Source organism: Balaenoptera physalus, assembly GCF_965194825.1.
Source record: "Balaenoptera physalus genome assembly, chromosome: 1".
Lineage (NCBI taxonomy): Eukaryota > Metazoa > Chordata > Mammalia > Artiodactyla > Balaenopteridae > Balaenoptera > Balaenoptera physalus.
In genome coordinates, this window is record NC_138882.1 from 182,901,377 (window position 1) to 182,922,753 (window position 21,377).

Consider the following 21,377-nt stretch of genomic DNA (forward strand, 5'->3'; position numbering starts at 1 on the left):
AGATTCTACAAAACTGGCCCTGCTCTGCACGGTACAAAACAAAAAATAATGTTAAGGAACTGTTTGGAATTAAAGGACATGGCCACCAACACAATGCACGTTTTCTGATCCTGGATCAATCCAAAACAAATTCCCATAGCATTATTACACATTTCTGGTAGAGTCAAGATGGAGTAAGTTCACTACAGCCTCTCTATCACAGAAGATAACTAACAAGTTCAGACAAAATACAAAAAGCAATTACCTGGGAACTCTGAAAAGCAAGAGAAAAACAAAACAGGCAGATTGAAGAGAAGAGTCAAAACTTAGAGAAGCAACCCACATAGGGGTGAAGTTGTTTGTTCTGTTTTCCCCTTTTCTCTTGCAGCATTGACCAGAGGCAGGTTCCCAAGAGAGCCTCAGGAGTGGGTGACTGGCAGATAAGACTAAGACAAAAACCTGCCTTTCGGGCCATCAGATCAGGAAAGGAGGCCTTTGCAAGTCAAAGAGGATGGAGAGAAGAGAGTCAGAGAAAGGATTCCCCTAGCTCTGTGTAGGAACTTGCTCGAGTCCCAGGCTCCTCTGTGCATGTGGGGATAGACCCAAAGCAGCACAGCAAAGGCCTTATGAGATAAACTGATGTTGGGACAACCACCCACAGAGGAAGAAGACAGAATTACTGTCTGAACCCAACTGGACTGATTGAATGCTAAAACATAACAGACAAAAACAAATGTTCTCCACAGGATTTTAACAGAACACAGAGCTTCACAACATAATATTCAAAATATCCAGGACAGAAACCAAAACTATTTAACACACAAAGAATCAGGAAACTGTAACTAATTCTTAAGGGAAAAAATCAAGTGCCAACTCTGAGATGACCCAGATGCTAGAATTATAAAGATATTAAAGCAGCTATTATAACTATGCCCATGATGTAAAGGTAGACATGCTTGAAATGAATGGGAAAATAAGTGTTTTCAGAGGGAAACAAACTATAAAAATAACCAAATGGGAATTTGAGAAGAGATATATATATAATATCTACATTTTTTTAAAAACCCTGTTCAACAGTAGAATGGAGATGGCAAAGGAATGAGTGAGGGAAGATATCAATAGAAATTATCCAATCTAAAAAAATAACTTAATGAAAAGAGCCCCAGGGACCTGTGGGACAATATAAAAAGGTCTAACATTCATGTCATTAAAACCCAAGAAGGAAAGAAGAAAGATTGGCACAATATAGTACTTGAAGAAATAACGACTAAAATTTTCCAAACATTGGTGAAAGACATAAATCTACATATTCAGGAAACTTTGTACATCCTAAAGAAAATAAAAGTTTTAAAATGCACAAACACATCAGAGTCAATTGCTGAACACCAGAGTTGTTTTTTTTTTTTTTTTTTATGGAGAACAGTATGGAGGTTCCTTAAAAAACTAAAAATAGAACTGCCATATCACCCAGCAATCCCACTACTGGGCATATACCCTGAGAAAACCATAATTCAAAGAATTTTTTTTAACCTTGAAAACATCTAGAGAAAAATAAAAACATTATATACAGCAGAACAACAATTAGAATGACTGCTGATTTCTCATCAGAAAACATGTAGGCCAGAAGACAATGGAACGTCTTTAAAGTGCTGAAAAAAAAGACTGCCAACCCAGAATTCTATACTTAAGACAAAAATCCTTCAGGAATGAAGACAAAATAAGACATTCTTAGAGGAAGTAAAACTAAGAAAATTAATCACCAGTAGAACTCCTTTAAAAGAAATGCTAATGAAAGTTCTTCAGGTTGAAGGAAAATGATACCAGAATCTGTAATTCTGAGAATGAAGAAAGACCAACAGACATGGTAAATATCTGGGTTATTATAAAAGGATATTTTTCTCTTCTTAAAATATGTATGGTCATTGAAAGCAAAAAAATATATAAAACAATGTCTAATGAGTTTTCCAATGGATGTAAGATGTAATACATATAATTATGAAAAAGGAGGTAAGGTAAGGGGATCTACATGGTTACAAGTTCTACGTGTTATTTGAAGTGTAAATATTGACTCTAACTGTAGGTTAAGTAGGTATATGATAATCCCAAGAGCAACCAATAAAAAATATAATACAAAGAGATAAAGCCAAACACCCAATAGATAAATTAAAATGGAATACTAAAAATATTTAAATAATGTAAAACATCGCAGGAAAGATGGAACAGAAACACAAAAGAACAGAGTGGAGAGGGGGAGACAAAAATTGTAGACCATGTCAATAATTACATTGAAATAAAATGTCCCAAGACACATCAATTGACAGAGGTTGTCTGATTGGAATAGCAACAATAAAAAGACCTAATTATAGGCTGTCTACAAGAAACCCACTTTAAATAAAATAATACACATCAGTTAAAAGTAAAAATAAGAGGATGGAAAAGATATACCAAGTAAAAATGAATCAAATCTAAGCTGGAGTAGCTATCTTAATATCAAACAAAGTAGACTTCAGAACAAAGAATATTATCAGGAATAAAGATAAGACATTGCATACTGATAAAAGGGTCAATTCACCAAAAGGACATAACAATCCTAAACACATATGCATCTAACAGATGTTCAAAACTCTTCTTTCAGCAAAAACTGGAAGATGTACAAAGAGAAATAGAAAAACCCACCATTCAACTTGTAGGCTTCAATTCATTTTTCAGTAATTGACAGAAAAAGTAGACAAGTCAAGTTAGTTGCTCAGAAATTCCCTAGCTTTGCCGATTTTCCAACTGATACTCATAGAGCACCCTTTCAAACAACAGTAGAATACGCACTCTTTTCTAAAACACATGAAACACTCACAAAGACAAGCCACATTATAAGCTATAAAACAAACCTTGACAAATATAGAAGAACTGAAATCGTATAAAGCATGTTCTCTGATCATAAAGGAATTAAACTAGAAATAAAAAGCAGAATGATACCTGGAAAATCCCCCAAATATTTGGAAATTAAACAAGTGTAAATGGTTCATGGGTCAAAGAAAAAAATCAGAAAATATTTTGAACTAAATGAAAATTAAAGTAGAATCTATAAAAATTTGTGAGATCAGCTAAAACAGTACTCAGAGGGAATTTATAGCATTAAATGTTTGCATTTGAAAAAGAAAAACATGTTTCAAGTCAATAATCTAAGCTTCCAGTTTTAGAAATTAGAAAAAGAAGAATGTATTAAACTCAAAAGCAAGCTGTGGATGGAAATAATAAAGAACAAAATCATTGAAACTGAAAATAGGAAACCAATAGAGAAGAGTCAATAAAACCATAAGCTGGCTCTTTGAAAAGATTAGTAAATTGATAAACCTCTAGTCAGACTAAGAAAAAAAGAGATAAGACACAAAGGATAGATATCAGGAATGAAGTGACATTACTCTGACACTACAGACATGAAAAGAATAAAAAGAAATTATCATGAACAATTTTGTGACTATCAATTTGACAATATAGGTGAAAAGAACAAATTCCTTCGAAGACATTATCTACCCAGGTTCACTCAAGAAGAAATATATAACCTGAATAGCTCTATAACTATTAAAGGGATTGGATTTTTAGTTTAAAACCTCCCAACAGAGAAAACTCCAGACCAAATGGCTTCACTGGTAAATTCTACCAAATATTTAAGGAAAAAATGATTCTAATTGTACCCAGTATCTTCCAGAAAGCCGAAGAGGAGGGACCACATCCCATGAGGGCAGCATTACCTTGATGCCAAAATCAAAGATACTACAAAAAAAGGAAAAAAAAAAAACTCTGATAAACATAGATATAAAAAAATCTGAATAAAACAGCAAACCCAGCAATATATAGAAAGAATAATACTCATCAACTAAATGGGGCTTATCCCAGAAATGTAAGGCTGGTTCAACATTTTTAAATCAGTGTAATTCTTTTTTATATATATATACATTTTATTTATTTATTTTTGGCTGTGGCCCTTAATGCCCTCCAAAGCTCCTCCAACTCTGCCATTTAGAGTTTGAGTATGGTGAGGGATCCCACTACCCGTTACTCCCATTCTATGCCAGGAGCTTTTGCAAGATTGGCAAAAAGAACCCTTTGACTTTGGCCTATTTGTTTATTTATTTATTTATTTAGGCTGCACCAGATCTTAGGTGCAGCATGCGGGATCTTTAGTTGTGGCCTGCAGACTTCTTAATTACAGCATGCGAACTCTTAGTTGCGGCATGCATGCGGGATCTAGTTCCCCGACCAGAGATCGAACCCGGGCCCCCTGCATTGGGAGCGTGGAGTCTTACCACTGGACCACCAGGGAAGTTCTGACTTTGACTCTTTTAATAAATCAAACCGTGTGAGATGCTGTGCTCCTTGCTCTTGGGCTGCTGTGCTTAGGTAGCCTTCCCTTCTGCCCCCACTGCCTTCTTCTACCTGTTGTTCAGACTGTGCTGTCTCCTGTTGCTCTGGTCTCTTGACCCTTTACCATATTCTACTTTGTGTCTTTGTAACTCATGTACTATGCTCATTCTAGTACTTTTTGTGAGCAAGGACTGTATTTGTTCATCTCTGAATTTGCTCCTTCATGCAACAGGTTCTTTTGGGCATTCATTTGTTTATTCAACAAATGTTTATTGAAGCCCAACTGTTGTGCTAGGGACTTTGCTAGGTGCTAGAGTTCGGCTAGAAGCTAGGATTCAGCCAGGAAGAAGATAGCCATGATTCCTGCTGCTATGGAGCTTACAGTTTAGTGGAGAAGACAGATATTAAGCAAAGTATCACACAAATAATTACAATTGTGAGAACTGTTATAAATGAAAAATATAGAGTACTCCGGAGAAAATATAATTTGGGCCTAAACTAGTTTGGGAAAGAAGATGAATCAAAGAAGATTCTTTGGAGAAAAAGTATTTAAGCTGAGACTAGCAGTATGAGTCAGAGTTTGCAGGTTAAGAAAGAGAAGAGCCTTTCGTATAAAAGGAATTCTAGGTGGTTCTCAACCTGGGCTTCACATTAGCATCATCTCCAGGTATAAGAGAGTATATGAAGCAACAGGACTGGTGCTTCATACTGGTGCTTACTGGTGGGAGTATAAAGTGATACAACTGCTTTGGAAAACAGTTTGGCAGTTACTTAAAAAGTTCAGCATACCCCTGTCATATAACCCAGCAGTTCCACCCCTAGTGAAACTCAAGGAATAAAAAACTCATTTTCACTCAAGAAAAATGAAAACATGTGTCCACACATAGACTTATACACTAACATTCATAACCTTTATTTGTAACAGCTAGAAATTGGTTAATGGATAAACAAATTGTATACCCATTCAATGGAATACTACTCAGCAATAAAGGACTTCCCTGGTGGCGCAGTGGTTAAGAATCTGCCTGCCAATGCAGGGGACACGGGTTCGAGCCCTGGCCCAGGAAGATCCCACATGCCACGGATCAACAAAGCCCGTGCGCCACAACTACTGAGCCTGCGCTCTAGAGCCCGTGAGCCACAACTACTGAGCCCACATGCCACAACTACTGAAGCCCGCTCACCCTAGAGCCTGTGCTCCGCAACAAGAGAAGCCACCGCAATGAGAAGCCCGTGCACTGCAACTAAGAGTAGTCCCCGCTCACCACAACTAGAGAAAGCCCGTGCGCAACAACTCAGACCCAAAGCAGCCAAAAATAAATAAAAATTTTTAAAAAATAATCTTTAAACAAAACATGCTAAACACTGATAAAAGGAATCAAAGAAAACCTAAATAAATAGATATGCTGTGTTCATGAATTAGAAGATTCAATATAATTAAGATGTTAATTCTCCCTAAATTGATCTATAGATTTAATCCCAATCAAAATCCCAGCAGGATTTTTGTTTTAGGTATCAACAAGATGATTCTAAAATTTATACAGGAAGGCAGAGGAATTACAACAGTCAAAATAATTCTGAAAAAGAAGAACAAAGTTGGAAGACTCACACAATGTGATTTCAAGACCCACTATAAACCTATAGTAGTTAGGACAGTATGGTATTGGTAACAGGATGGCCACATAAATCAGTGGAAAAGAACAGCATCCAGGAACAGACTCAGACAAGTATAGCCAATTGATTTTGACAAAGATGCAAGGACATTTAAGTGATGAAAGATAGTCTTTTCAACAAATGATGCTGGAAAAAACTGAACCTCTCTGAGAGGTTAAAAAAAAATCCTCAATCCATTCTTCACCTCTAATACAAACATTAACTCAGAATGGATCGTGTAAACCATAATCATTAAACAAAAAAACTGTAAGACTTACAGGAGAAAACAAAAGAGAAAATCTCTGTGACTTTACCTAAGAACATCTAAGTGGGACTTCCCTGGTGGTGCAGTGGTTAAGAGTCTGCCTACCAATGCAGGGGAAATGGGTTCAGGCCCTGGTCCGGGAAGGTCCCACATGCTGCGGAGCAACTAAGCCCGTGCACCACAACTGCTGAGCCTGTGCTCTAAAGCCCGTGAGCCACAACTACTGAGCCCGCATGCTGCAACTACTGAGCCCGTGTGCTGCAACTACTGAAACCTGCGCTCCTAAAGTCCGTGCTCTGCAACAAGAGAAGCCACCGCAGTGAGAAACCCATGCACCACTATGAAGAGTAGCCCCCACTTGCTGCAACTAGACAAAGCCTGCATGTAGCAACAAAGACCCAACGCAGCCAAAAATGAATAAATAAATAAATACATTTATTTAAAAAAAAAAAGAACATCTAAGTGTTCTTAGATACAGAAGCAGAACCCATAAGAGGAAAAGTTTATATACTAGACTTCATCAAAATTAAAAACTTCTCCTTTTTCAAAAACACTATTATGGAAATTTTAAAGATAAGCCTCAGAATGATAGAAAATACAGTTGACCCTTGAACAACACAGAGACTCTGAACTGTGCAGGTCCACTCATATGCGGATTTTTTTCAGTAAATACATATTACAATACTACGCTATCCACAGTTGGTGGAATCCAAAGATGCAGAACCATGGATACAGAGGACCAACTGTAAAGTTACATGCAGATTTTCAACTGTGTGGGGGGTTGGTGCCTCTCACCCCATGTTGTTCAAGGGTCAACTGTATTTGCAAATCACATTTCTGATATAGGACTTGTATCCAGAATATATAAAGAACTATCGAAGATCAATAATAAGAAAACAAATGGAGGGTGGTTCAAGATGGTGGTGTAAGGAAGATACTGAACTCACCTTCTCCCACTGGACACACCAAGTCTACAGCTACATACGGAACAATTCCCTCTGAAAACCAGCTCAACTGCTCCTCCAGAACAAAGGATAAAAGGGCCACATTGAGATGGGTAGGAGAGGCAGAGACACTGTCTCATCAAAAACCCCACCCCCTAAGGGGTAAGCTGGGACGAAGTGAGAGAGTGGCATGGACATATATACACTACCAAATGTAAAATAGATAGCTAGTGGGAAGCAGCCACATGGCAGAGGGAGATCAGTTTGGTGCTTTGTGTCCACCTAGAGGGGTGGGATAGGGAGGGTGGGAGGGAGATGCAAGAGGGAGGAGATATGGGGATATATGTATATGTATAGCTGATTCACTTTGTTATACAGCAGAAACTAACACACCATTGTAAAGCAATTATACTCCAATAAGGATGTCTAAAAAAAATTTTTTTAAGAAAAAAAACAATACAATTATCATACATTAAAGCAGGAAATATTCTGAGTATTCTAAAAATAAAAAAATAAAAAAACCCACCCCAGCACAGCAACCCACAACTCAGGGGCTCTCACAAATATGGAGCTTCTCTCTGGGGAGAGAAGAGATTGTGTCTCCTATCAGGCACCCCAACCCTTGGGACCTGCACCAGAGACAGAAGCCCCCAACACATCTGGCTTTGAATACCAACAGAATTTACATCAAAAGACTCACAGGAGGGCTTCCCTGGTGGCACCGTGGTTAAGAATCCACCTACCAGTGCAGGGGACCTGGGTTTGAGCCCTGGGCCGGGAAGATCCCACATGCCGCGGAGCAACAAAGCCCGTGTGCCACAACTACTGAGCCTGCGCTCTAGAGCCTGTGAGCCACAACTACTGAGCCTGCATGCCACAACTACTGAAGCCCATGTGCCTAGAGCCCGTGCTCCGCAACAAGAGAAGCCACTGCAGTGAGAAGCCTGCGCACCGCAACGAAGAGTAGTCCCCGCTCATTGTAACTAGAGAAAGCCCGCGCGCAGCAGCGAGGGCCCAATGTAGCCAAAAATTAATTAATTAATTTAAAAAAAAAAAAAAAAAAAAAGACTCACAGGACTGACTGCAGGGAATAGAGACTCCACTCTTAAAAGGCTTGTGTGCAGACTCACTTGCCCCAGGACACAGTGCAAAAGCAGCAGTTTGAAAAGTGCCTGGACCATATGTGAAGAAAATTGATTGGTTAACTTTAAAGCATCTGCTGCAGGGGAAGGGCCCTTTTGGGACTCTCTCCAGGGATGGAGACATTGGCGAGCATTATATTTGCACTCTCCCTCTGTCTTGCTAGAACCAGTGGGTGTGCCCCGCCTCCATGCTCTCCCACCACCCTGCTAAAGCCAGCAGGTGTGCCCCAGCCTCACACTCTCCCTTGGCCCTGCCAAAGCTGGCCAGCACACTTAGCCCCCAGAGGGTACTCCCCCTGAGCACCTGTCTCTGGTGTCCGGGAGGGCTCGCATTTCTGGGCCCCATGAGACTGAAACAAACAGAGGGACATTTCTTGGTAAGCTACCACCTGCAGGGCACTGCACAGACATCAGACTGAAACACACTCCCAGACTTCCTGTGAAAAAGGCCTGGAGCTTAAGCCTGAGGGGCAGGCTTCAGGTTCACCACATATCTAGAGGCTTTGGATGTGCTTTTAGAGAAGCAGGCTGGGGGACACCATCTTTGTGCTCTCCCTTGACCTCACTATGGCTCACTGGTACCTCCCAGAAAGGAGCTCATACACTTTTCTGGAGTCCTGATTTTTGCAACTGTCACCAAGGAGTCACATCCAGATTGCCTGGTCAGGAGGCCTGCAGGGCTTATGACTGGGGCCCCACAGGACTGTATATATTTGCATGCTTTAAAAGCTGCTGCCTGAGGGTCTAGCTTCCAATCAGCCTGGAACTAAGTGCTGACCTAGATCCTTCCCTCTGGAACACACAAGTCTTGGTATACCCTCAACAACTGGGACCTATCAAGAAAAAACCAGGCTGCTTACACAATCACAAAAGTTCAAGAGACAACCAAGAACTAGGGCAAGGTTGAACAATAAGGGTCATCTCCTACACAAGGCCACTCCTTCAGACTGGGAGAGATAGCTGTTTCGCCTAATATATAGATAAACACAGAGTCAAGCAAAATGAGAAAACAGAGGAATATGTTCCAAACAAAAGAACAAGATAAATCCTGGGGGTGGGGGGTGGTGGGGGTGAGGAAGAAACCCTTAATGAAACAGAGATAAGTAGTTTACCTACTAGAGTTCAAAGTAATGGCTACAAAGATACAAAGATGCTCACAGAACTTGGGATGTGAATAGATAAATACAGTGAGAACTTCAACAAAGAGATAGAAACTATAAGGAAGTACCAAACAGAAGTCACAGAGCTGAAGAACATAACAACTGATCTGTAAAATATACTAGCATGGTTTAGTAGCAGACCAGATGAACAGAAGAAAGGATGAATATTAGAAGACAGTGCAGTGGGACTCACCCAAACAGAGCAGCAAAAAGAGAAAAGAATTTTTAAAAGTGAAGATAGCTTAAGTGACCTATGGGACCACATCAAGCAGAATAACATTTGCATTATAGGGGTCCCAGAAAAAGAAGAGACAGAGAAAGGGGATGAAAACAGACATCCAGATCCAGGAATCTCAGAGCGTTCCAAACAAGATGAACCCAAAAAGATCCACACCAAGGCACATTACAATTAAAATTGTCAAAAATTAAAGATAAAGAGAGAATCTTAAAAGCAGCAAGAGAAAAGCAATTTGTTATGTATAACAGAACCCCCATAAAAGTATCAGCAGATTTCTAAGCAGAAACTTTGCAGGCCAGAATGGAGTGGCATGATATATTCAAAGTGCTGAAAGAAAAATACTTCCAACCAAGAATACAGTACTCAGCAAGGTTCTCATTCAGAATTGAAGGTGATAAAGAGTTTTACAGACAAGCAAAAGCTAAATGAGTTCATCACTACTAAACCAGCTTTACAAGAAATGTTAAAGGAACTTCTCTAATCAAAAAAGAAAGGGCACTAAAGAGTTAACAAGAAAACACATGAAAGTGAAAAAAACTCACTGGTAAAGGCATATATATAGTAAAGGTAGTGGATTAATCACTTATAAAGCTAGTATAAAGGTTAAAAGGCAAAAGAAGTAAAAACAAATTTAGCTACAATAATTAGTTAGGGGATATACAAAATAAAAAGATGTAAAATGTGACATCAAAAACATAAAACATGGGGGGGAGAGTAAAAATGTAGAGTTTTAGAATGCATTCAAACGTAACTTGCTATCAACTTAAAATAGACTGTTACATATATAGGCTGTTATATGTGAGCCTATGTTAACCACAAAGCAAAAACCTATAGTAGATACACTAAAGATGATAAGAAAGGAATCTAAGGATAACACCAAAGAAAGTCAGCAAACCACAAGGGAAGAAAGCAGAAAGGAATAGAGAAGAACTACAAAAGAGTCAGAAAACAATGAAAAAAAATGGTAATAAGTACAAACGTATCAATAATTACTTTAAATATAAATGGACAAAATTCTCCAATCAAAAGACATAGAGTGGCTGAATGGATAAAACAAAAAACAAACAAACAAACAAAACCAGACCCATCTAAATGTTGCCTACAAGAGACTCACTTCAGATATAAGGACACACACAGACTGAAAGTGAAGGAATGGAAAAAGGAGTTTCATACAAAGGGAAACCAAAACAAAGCTGGGGTAGCTATACTTACATTATACAAAACAGACTTTAAAACAAAGACTGTAATAAAAGACAAAGATGGGAACTACCTAGTGATAAAGGAGTCAATATAACAAGAAAGAGAAATTAAGAAAACAATCCCATTTACAACAGCATCAAAAAGAATAAAATACCTAGGAATAAATTTAATGAGGGAGGTAAAAACCTGTACACTGAAAACTGCCAGACATTGGTGAAAGAAATTGAAGAAGACACAGATAAATGGAAAGATATTTCATGCTCATGGATTGGAAGAACTAACATTGTTAAATTGTCCATATTACTTAAAGCAATCTAGAGATTTAATTCAATCCCTGTCAAAATTCCAATGGCATTTTTCACAGAAATAGAACAAACAATCCTAAAATTTATATGGAACCATAAAAGACCTTGAATAGCCAAAGCAATCTTGAGAAAGAATAACAAAGATGGAGGCATCATGTGCCCTGATTTCAAACTATATTACAAAGCTATAGTAATCAAAACATTATGGTATGGGTATTAAAACATACATGTAGATCAATGGAACAGAATAGAAAGCCCAGAAATAAACCCATGCATATATGATCAATTAACTTATGAGAAAGGAAGCAAGAATATACAATGCAGAAAAGACAGTCTCTTCAATAATGGTGTTGGGAAAACTGGACAGCCACATGTAAAAGAATGAAATTAGACTACTGTCTTACACTATGCACAAAAATTAACTCAAAATGGATTAAAGACTTGAATGTAAGATCACAAAACTCCCAGAAGAAAACACAGGCAGTAAGCTTCTTGACACTGGTTTTAATTTTTTGGATCTGACTCCAAAAAAAAGAACAACAAAAGCAAAAATAAACAAATGGACTCCATCAAACTAAGAAGCTTCTGCACAGTGAAGGAAACCATCAACAAAATGAAAAGGCAACCTGCTGAATGAAAGAAGATATTTACAAATCATATATCCAATAAGGGACTAATATCCCAAATACATAAAGTACTGAAACAACTTAATAACAAAAAAATACACAATCTGATTTTTAACTGGGTGGAATACCTGAATAGACATTTTTCCAAGGAAGGCCAACAGGCACATGAAAAGATGCTCAACATCACTAATCATCAGGGAAATGCAAGTCAAAACCACAATGAGATATCACCTCACACCTGTCAGAATCACTATTATTGAAAAGACAAAGTGTTGAGGAGGATTTGGAGAAAAGGGAACCCTCGTGTACTGTTGTTGGGACTGTATACTGATGCAGCCACTATGGAAAACAGTATGGAGGTGTCTCAAAAAATTAAAAATAGAAATACCATATGATCCAGCAATTCCACTTCTGGGTATTTATCTGAAAAAAGCAAAAACACTAATTCAAAAAGATATGCACTCATATGTTCATTGCAGCATTATTTACAATAGCCAAGATACACTAACAATCTAAGTGTCCATCAATAGATGAATAGCAAAAGGTGTATGTGTGTGTGTGTGTGTGTATATAGAATGGAATAGTACCCAGCCATAAAAAAGAATGAAAGTTTGCCATTTGTGATAACATGGATGGACCTTGAGGGTATTATGCTAGGTGAAATAAGTCAGACAAAGAAAAACAAATACTGTATGATTTCATTTGTATGTGGAATATTAAAAAAAAAAAACGAACAAACGAAACTCATAGATACAGAGAACAGATTGGTGGTTGCCAGAGGGGAGGGCAAAATGGGTGAAGGGGGTCAAGAGGTACAAACTTCCAGTCATAAAATAAATAAGTCATAGGGATGTAATGTACAGCAGGGTGATTATAGTCAGTAACATTGTATTGTATATTTGAAAGTTGCTAAGAGTAAATCTTAAAAGTTCTCATCACAAAAAACTTTTTTGTAACTTTGTATGGTGACAGACGGTAACCAGACTTATTGTGGTGATCATTTTACAATGTATACAAATATTGAATCATTATGTTTTACACCTGAAATTAATATAATGTTATATGTCAATTATACTTCAATTAAAAAAACAAAAACATTACGTAGGTAGGTAGGTAGGTAGATAGAAAAAAATGAATATTTTAAAACTGGGCAAAAGATTTGAACATATTATCAAAGAAGCTTTATAGATGGTGAGCACACAAAAAGATGCTAAATATCATTATGGAAATGTTAATTAAAACCACAATGAGATGCTACTACATACATACTAGAACAGCTAAAAAAAATTTTAAGTACAATACCAACTGCTGACAAGGATATAGAAATTGGAACTCTCATACACTGATGGTGGGAATATAAAAAGGTACAATCAGGAAAATAGCTTGGACGTTTCTTATAAAGTTACACATATACTTGTACCATTCAACCCAGCAATTCTATTCTGAAGAGAAATAAAAACTTAGGTTCGCACAAAAGCCTTTACACCAATGCAAAAATCACTTTATACCAATGTAAATCACAAAAACTGGAAACAACCTATATGTTCTTCAATTGGTGAATGGATAAACAAACTGTGGTACCTTCATTCCATGGTATACCACTCAGCAATACATAGAAACTGACTACTGAAACAAACAACAAAGTGGTTGACTTCCAAAATCAGTATCTAAGTGAAGGAAGACAGACATACTTACTGCAAGTTTCCATTTATATAGCATTGTGGAAAAGACAAAACTAAGAACAGGGAACAAATCAGTTGTTGCCAAGGGCTGTGTGGGTGGGAGAAGCGCTGGCTACACAGGGGACGGGGGAGCGGCGGGGGTATGGGACAGTATTATATCTTGATTGCAGTACTGGTTATATGCCTGTATGCGTTTGTCAAAATTTAGAACTGCACATCAAAAAGAGTGACTCTTACTGCACGTAAATTTTTAAAAAGAACACTTGGGGAACTATGGATGAAATTTGAATACGGGTTATATTTTCAATGTTAAATTTCCTGCCTTTGACCACTATATTGTGGTTTTGAAAGAGAATACTCTTGATTTTAAGGAGATACATGAAGAGGTACTCACAGGTAGAATGTCATACAATTTACTTTCAAGTAGGTAGCGGGGGAAAAGCATGTATATATAGAAAAAGTCTCAAAGCAAATGTGGTCAAAAGATAATAACTACTGAATATGGGTGAAGGGTGCATTTTGAGGTGCACTGAACTATTCTTACACCTCTAAGTATGAACAGTTCTTAAAATTAAAAGGTTTTAGAAAAAGAAAGGATGGGAGGAGAGAAATTGGCAATAGTGAGTATAGTATAGTAACTCATTTTGATGAGTTCTAAATACTATAAAAGGAAGCAAAGAAATATAACAATAGATGTGGAGAGATATGGGACCCCAGGAGGTTTGGGATTTTTTTAAGATAAGAAATAATATGCTAAGGGTTTGTGCTGATGGGAATAATCCAGTGGAGGAAAAAGTTGAATAAATCAGAACCACAGTTAAATCTAGACTCTGAACTATTAAACCTTTGCCTACATCTCCACCTCATCTTTTACCTTCTCTCCCAGATCACAGGTCTCCAGCCCCACTGACCTTTTCCTGTTCCTTCTGTCCCTGGACCGGAGTCTGCTCCTCCCCCCACTGAGGCCTTGCATGTGCTTTCCCTTCTGTCTGAAATACCTGTCCCAGCTCTTCTGGAAACCATCATTCCAGTCTCAGCTCAAGGGTCACCCTATCAGAGAAGCCTTCACTGGACCACTTACTCTGCTCCCAGCCAATATCACATGAGCTACTTTTATTACTTTCATAGCCCTTACCCCCAACACATAATCACGTTGTGTGTTTTCTGGCTTGTTATCTATCTCCCTCTTAGCACCACCAGAATCTAGACTCCAAGGCGGACAAGTTTTTGTCTTTTGCTTCCATATTCCCATCACATAACTGGCATATTTTTGTTAAATCAATTTGTGTTGAATGAATCAATTTCTTAGAATACTCTGGTTTGCTGGCAGCACGATGGTTCCATATGGACTCCACTCCCATGTCCCTCAAACAATAGTTTCTTCTGCAGACTTTTGGTTGCTTCCCTGCTCAAAACCCTTTAACAGCTCCCATGGCCAACAAGATGAAGTCTGAACTCATCGTGACCTGAAAAGGAACCCAGCTCCGGCCCCTGGCTGGCCTCACCTCTTCCTCTCCCCTCCATGCACCTGAAGCTACAGCCAGGCTGCCATAGGTGCTGCTGGAGAAATGGGCCCTTCCTGCATCTCTTCTCTGCCTGAAATTCCCTTCCACCACACCTCTTCAGTCTTTAAGATCCAAACCTTCACTCCTGAAGGCTTCTAACACCAGATGACTTCCACATGGGAGCTCATGCCTCCAAAGACCCACAACACAGAACCCTTGCTGAGCGCTCACTACGTGCCAGGCACTAGGCCAGGTGCTTTCCATATATTATCTCATTTAACCTGCACAACCCAGTGACAAGGGCACAGGACTATAGTACTATCTATGGTTTATGGATGGAGCAATTAAAGTTTAGAGAAGTGAAGGAATCGGCTCCAAGACACCCAGGCTACAGGGCAATCAGGATTCAAATCCACGCCTGTGGGTTTCCAGAGCCCAAGCTCATAACCACCACCGTGATTAACCACACGGCCTTAGGTTAATCAATTCTCTAAGCCTTAGCTTTCAGATGAGAAAAGCTCCCTTTCATGGATGCTCAAAGGACTAACAATATCATTTAAAGGAAACAGGGTGCAGAACCTTAACACGTTAGCTCTTGTTAGTCTGTGGAGCCCCTTACTGCCGTCTGCCCCTGTTAATTGTCTACCTGGAGTCTTCTCTTGCTTCTGGGGCCATCACTCCCCACTGGGGTCTGCAAAGTTTTTGTACACACGGGGTATTTGAGGGTCTGTCCATCACGGCTCCATCTGGGGCCCCTGTGAATTGCTCTGTGGTTTGAAACATTTTGCAAGGAGCTCTCCACTTGGCACTTTTATCTACATTCTCAGTGAATCTTAAACAACCTCAGGAGGTTATGGGTAAGGTTAGTGCCGGGAGGTGGGCACCATCATCCCGGTGTTCAGGGGTATCAGGACTCCACTGCTTCTGGAGAACACTCAGTGTACTTCCCGTGACCCAGGCACCCTGCTGGGCACTTCTGTCCTCATTTCACGAGCACAGCCACTCTGTGAGGGAGTACTACTACTGGCCTCAGTTTTATATCTAAGGAAACGGAGCCACAGAAAACTTACCCTGGTTCCCACAGCTTTTGAGGGGCTGGATTAAGATTTGAACCCAGAGTCTCTCGCTCCAGAGCCTGTGCCTCTCACTAGGCAGCCACTTTGCTTCTCATCCTATGGCTGCAGTGGTCGGCACAGCACAAAGACATCTGCATCCCAGTCCCAGAACCTGTGAATGTGCCAGGATACATGGCAAAGGGGAATTACGGTTGCAGGTGGAATTAAGGTTACTAATCACCTGACCTTGGGTTAGGAAGAGTAGCCTGGATTCCCCAGGTGAGCCCAATGGAACCACAGGGGCCCTTTAGATGGGGCCAAGAGCAGCAGAAGGTCAGAGTCAGAGAAGGGTGTGAAGATGCAACAGCACTGCTGGCTTTGAAGATGGAGGAAGGGGCCACGAGCCAAGGAACGCAGGTGGCCTCTAGAAGCTGCTAAAGGCAAAGAAGTGGATCCTCCTCAGAGCCTCCAAAGGAACACAGCCCTGACGGCACCTTGATTTTAGCCCAGTGAGACTCATTTTGTGCTCTGACCTCCAGAGTATAAGATACTAAATCTGTGTTATTTTAAGCATGAAGTTTGTGGTCATTTGTTATAGCGGCAGCCATAGGAAACTCAAACAGGTGTCAAAGCAGCTCACATTTCTTTCCTGCTCAAAGCTGGGCAGGCCATCGGGGCTCTGTGGTAGGGTCCAAAGGCAAAGTCCCACCCTAAACACCCTCTCCTGGCCCCCCGTGGGTAGATCCCATCTGAGGCCCTCTCAGGCTTTGTCCGGCTACCAGGTAAAACCAGACATTTTATCCCAACACCAGACATGTCCCAGCTTCCCTGCAGATCAGGAACGAAGCTGGGAGGACAGAAGCCAGGGACCCAACACAACAGGCCTCATGGGCTCCAAAGTCCCCTCCCTGGGGGTGAGGAGCTGGCGGGCCCCACCTGCCAGAGGCAGAGGGGCTGAAAATCATTACAAGAAGTCTAAGGACAAAGGTGGAGTTGATCCTTCCAAGGAGCAACTGGGTCCAAGGAGATCCTTTACTGAGAAAGGGGTGGGGGGCAGAATAGAGAGAGAGAGAGAGACATCAAATTTACATGAGGGGAAGACAGGCTTTTAATTACTCCTTTCCTTAACCTCATTGTGCCTTGAGGTATTTTAACATTACTCTCCCTGGCAGGAAGGATTGATTGTCTCTTGGCATTCAGAAACCCTGATTAATGTAAAACTAACCAGTCGTTCTGAACTCTGGGGAATTAATCACTTAAATGTGGGAATTAACCAATAAACAGTTCAAACATGCAATAAACCAAGCCATTAAAAATTAATCGCTCGACATCCCAGCCATGTAAACAGGGCTAATAAGAGCCTGGCAGCTTAGAGTGAGGAGGAAAAGGAGGCAGTAGGGGAAGCAATGCCTTTAACCGGCTGCCCCCGAGGACCAAAGTGGACACATCAATGTCCAGGCCACATATCACAGACCATCGGGGCAGGTGACATCTGGTTCCTGGGACCTTCCACCCTGGCCCTAGGACAAGGGCAGGCAGACAAGAGAGAGAAAGGAAGCCCTCCCCAGGCTGTTAGAAGAACGTGGCAGGGTTAGAGCTACAACCTGTGACAAATATTTACTGAGCACCTACTATGTGCCAGGCATTGTGCTGGGCTCTGCAGATACAGGCAGACTTCGTTTTATTGTGCTTCGCAGACACTGCATTGTTCTACAAGCTGAATGTCTGTGGCAACCCTGTGTCGACCAAGTCCACTGGTGACGTTTTGCCAACAGCGTTTGCTCACTTCGTGTCTCCACGTCACATTTTGATAATTCTCGTATTATTTCAAACGTTTTCATTATTATTATATTTGTTAGGGTGATCTGTGATCAGTGATCTTTGACGTTACTATTGCAAGAAGATTATGACTCACTAAAGGCTCAGACGATGGTTAGCATTTTTTCAAATAAAGTATTTTTTAATTAAGGTATGTACATTGGCTTTTTAGACATAACATTATTGCACACTTAATTGACTGTAGTATAGTGTAAACATAACTTTTGTATGCACTGGGAAACCAAAAAATTTGTGTGACTCACTTTATTGTAATATTCTCTTTATTGCTGTGGTCTGGAACCAAATCCGCACTATCTTTGAGGTCTGCCTGTACAGCTGTGATCAAGGAGACACTGGAGCTGTCACTGTATGTGTGTCTGTGTGTTTTATAAAGTGAACATATTTGTTTTATAAAACACTGGCTATAAAGGAAAATAAAGCAAGGGATGAGGGTAGATATTATGGGGGAAGAAAGTTCTTACTTTAGACAGGGTAATCAGAAAAGGCCTCTCTGTAAAGATGCCATTTGCCTGAGACCCAAAAGAAGTGAGGGCACAAAGCATCCAGATATCCAGGGAAGAGAGTGGGAAAGGCCCTGAGGTGTGAGTTACCCAGTGCCTGGAAGGGAGTGACCCAGAGGTGTGGGTCTGGGGGGACAGCTGTGGGGAGTGCAGTGTGCAGATCATCTAGGGCCTTGCCAGGAAACCGTAAAGAACCGTAAAGACTCCGGCTTCTGCCCCTGGGGGTTCCTGAGCAGAGGTGAGAGATGTTAGGAGAATCACGCTGGCTGTGGGGGTGAGGATGCATGATGGGACAAAGGCAGGAACAGGAAGACCAGTCAGGAGGCAGCTGCAACCATCAGGGTTGCTGCCTCTCCTGTATCCATGTCCCCCTCCCAGTCAACAGCACCCAGCTCTTGCTTTGGACCTGCCCTTCCCCCATTTCCACCTGTGGCTTGGATGGGGTTCACTCAACTGTCAGCTCAGAGGTGCATCCCAGCAGGTTTAGTCCAACGGGCTCATCCCAACACTTAGACCACGTGTGAGCTGACTGAAGCCAATGAGATGAGGAGACATCAACTCAGGGATGCTGAGAAAGAATGCTTCTTCTTCTTATCACAGGAGTCCCCCAACCCCACCCCCAAAGAACCCTCTTCTCTTGTTTAGCATGTGGCTGTCAGGTCTGAAATGGCCATGGCCCTTGCTGTGACACACCCTGAGGATGAAGCAGACCCCTGGAGAAGGGCAGAGCCAAGAATGTCACGGAGAAACAGGACCAGGGTGCAACACCATGAACTTCTGGATCAAACTGTTCCTGAAGTCAGACTACCTCTGGGGGTTTCAGTTCTTTCAGTCGATCAGTTTCCTTGTTTTGTTTAAGCCAGTTTGGGTAGGTTAGATTCCTAACTGACACAGAACCTTATGCTATGTTTATTATTTCGCCTGGGGCTTACAAGTACCCTAGGAAGTATGTACTAGAGCCAACTTCCTAATTTACAGATAAGAAAACCAAGCCTCAGTAAAATAAATTCCCCAGTGGCATATTGCTAGGATTTGGCAAAGCTGAAATGTGAACGCAAGTCTTGCTGGTTTAAAAACCCTTGCTTTGAGCTTCTATTTTCATTCTTTCTCCCCCTCCCTCTCTCCCTCTTTCTCTCCCTTTCTCCCTCTCCCTCTCCCTCTCCCTCTCCCTCCCCCCTCCCTCCCCCTCCCCCCCATATATATATGTATGTATGTCTGTAAAATAGTAGGGACCTTCCGCTGGGCTGAATGATTTAATTTGGGAACAACAGGTGCAGCATACACGCCCCTCCCCCCACACACACACCCTTAGCAGCCTCATCACTAACAGGCATCACTAACCATTTGAAGAACTCTTCCCTGCAGGGCCCCGAAGCTGTGTGGCATCTCTTTGCATCCTTGTAGCCCCTTGGATTCCCATGTGAGATAATGACTAACACGGTCCTGACAAGATCAAGAAGCAACACCAGCCGCTGAACTGAGGCTCCCCAGCCAACGCAAGCTACCCTCTCCCAGACCCTGTCCTCCTGAGGCCGTGGAAGGACGTGGACGTGGATGCTGAAAACTAGGAGAAGCCACGCGAAGACAGGCGGTGTCTGGGCGCCCTGTGGGGAGACAGCATCCTCAAGAAGAAGACAGCCAGGCACCATCCACCGGGGACGGCCAGAGGCCAACACTGCATCCCCCACGTGGCCCTGGTCAGGTCACAGATTTGAAAACTAACAAAAGTTTCCAGAAACATATAAAATGGCAACACTGGTAAAAGAAGAAAGAAAAAACTTGAGTGGACCAAACAAACTATTCAATAAACTGAAATGGTAATCAGAGATACCCCGACCTAAGGGCCATAACCTTGGATGGTTGTATGGGTGAGTTCTACCAAATTGATTATCCCCATAAAGAAGATGTGGTACATATATACAATGGAATACTACTCAGCCATCAAAAAGAACAAAATAATGCCATTTGCAGCAACATGGATGGACCTAGAAAATATCATACTAAGTGAAGTAAGCCAGACAAAGACAAATACCATATGCTATCACTTATATGTGGAATCCAAAATACGACACAAATGAACCTATCTATGAAACAGAAACAGACCCACAGACATAGAGAACAGACTCGTGGTTGCCAAGGGGGGGAGGGGGCTGGGGGACAGATGAAGTGGGAGCTTGGGATTAGCAGATACAAACTATTGTATATAGGATGGATAAACAACAATGTCCTACTGTATAGCACAGGGAACTATATTCAATATCTTATGATAAACCATAATGGAAAAGAATATAAAAAAGAATATATATATGTATAACTGAATCACTTTGCTGTATAGCAGAAATTAACACAACACTGTAAATCAGCTATAACTTCAAAAAAAGAAACTGATTATCCCCAGCTTACAGAATATCGGAAAAAAGGAAAGTTACCGAACTCACTTTATGAGGTTAGTAGGATCTGAATTTCACAATGGAATGAAGATAATATAATAAAGGAAATCATAGGCCCATTTCACTTATGAACAGATTTGTAACATTCCAAAATAAAGTATCAGCTAGCCAAGTGTAACAGTCAACTGAAAACAATCCAGTGGAGAGGTGTGTGGTGTTATGGTTAAGAGGTGGAGTAGAGTCAAGACAGCTGGGTTCTAATCCCAACCCCTCCACTCCTTACTCACTGTAGTAAGTCCCTTAGGCGCAGGTAAGGGGGGACCCCGCCCTGGACCCCACCTACGATAAGTACATGCACACACACACCCCCTCCGTCACTCGGCCCCAGCACAACAAAACCCCTAACGCAGCATCCACACTCACAACTAACACCACTCAGGCCCCAGAAGATGCTTTGCAGCATCTCCTGCTCAACATCATAGAAACACAGAACAACGCTGCTGCAGACACCAGAGGGACACAGCCATAAGTG

General features: G+C 41.0%; 1 protein-coding gene and 1 long non-coding RNA gene across 2 annotated transcripts in view; both read right to left on the reverse strand.

The window, feature by feature from the left end:
* Positions 1–21,377, reverse strand: part of ACTL8 (actin like 8) — a 75,505-nt gene that overhangs the window by 16,837 nt on the left and 37,291 nt on the right. The window lies entirely within an intron of this gene.
* On the reverse strand, positions 6,704–19,606 carry LOC309639387. Its single transcript, XR_014251628.1, has 2 exons — positions 8,071–19,606; positions 6,704–8,034 (listed from the first exon to the last, which is right to left on the reverse strand). It is a non-coding gene; the product is annotated as an uncharacterized lncRNA (long non-coding RNA).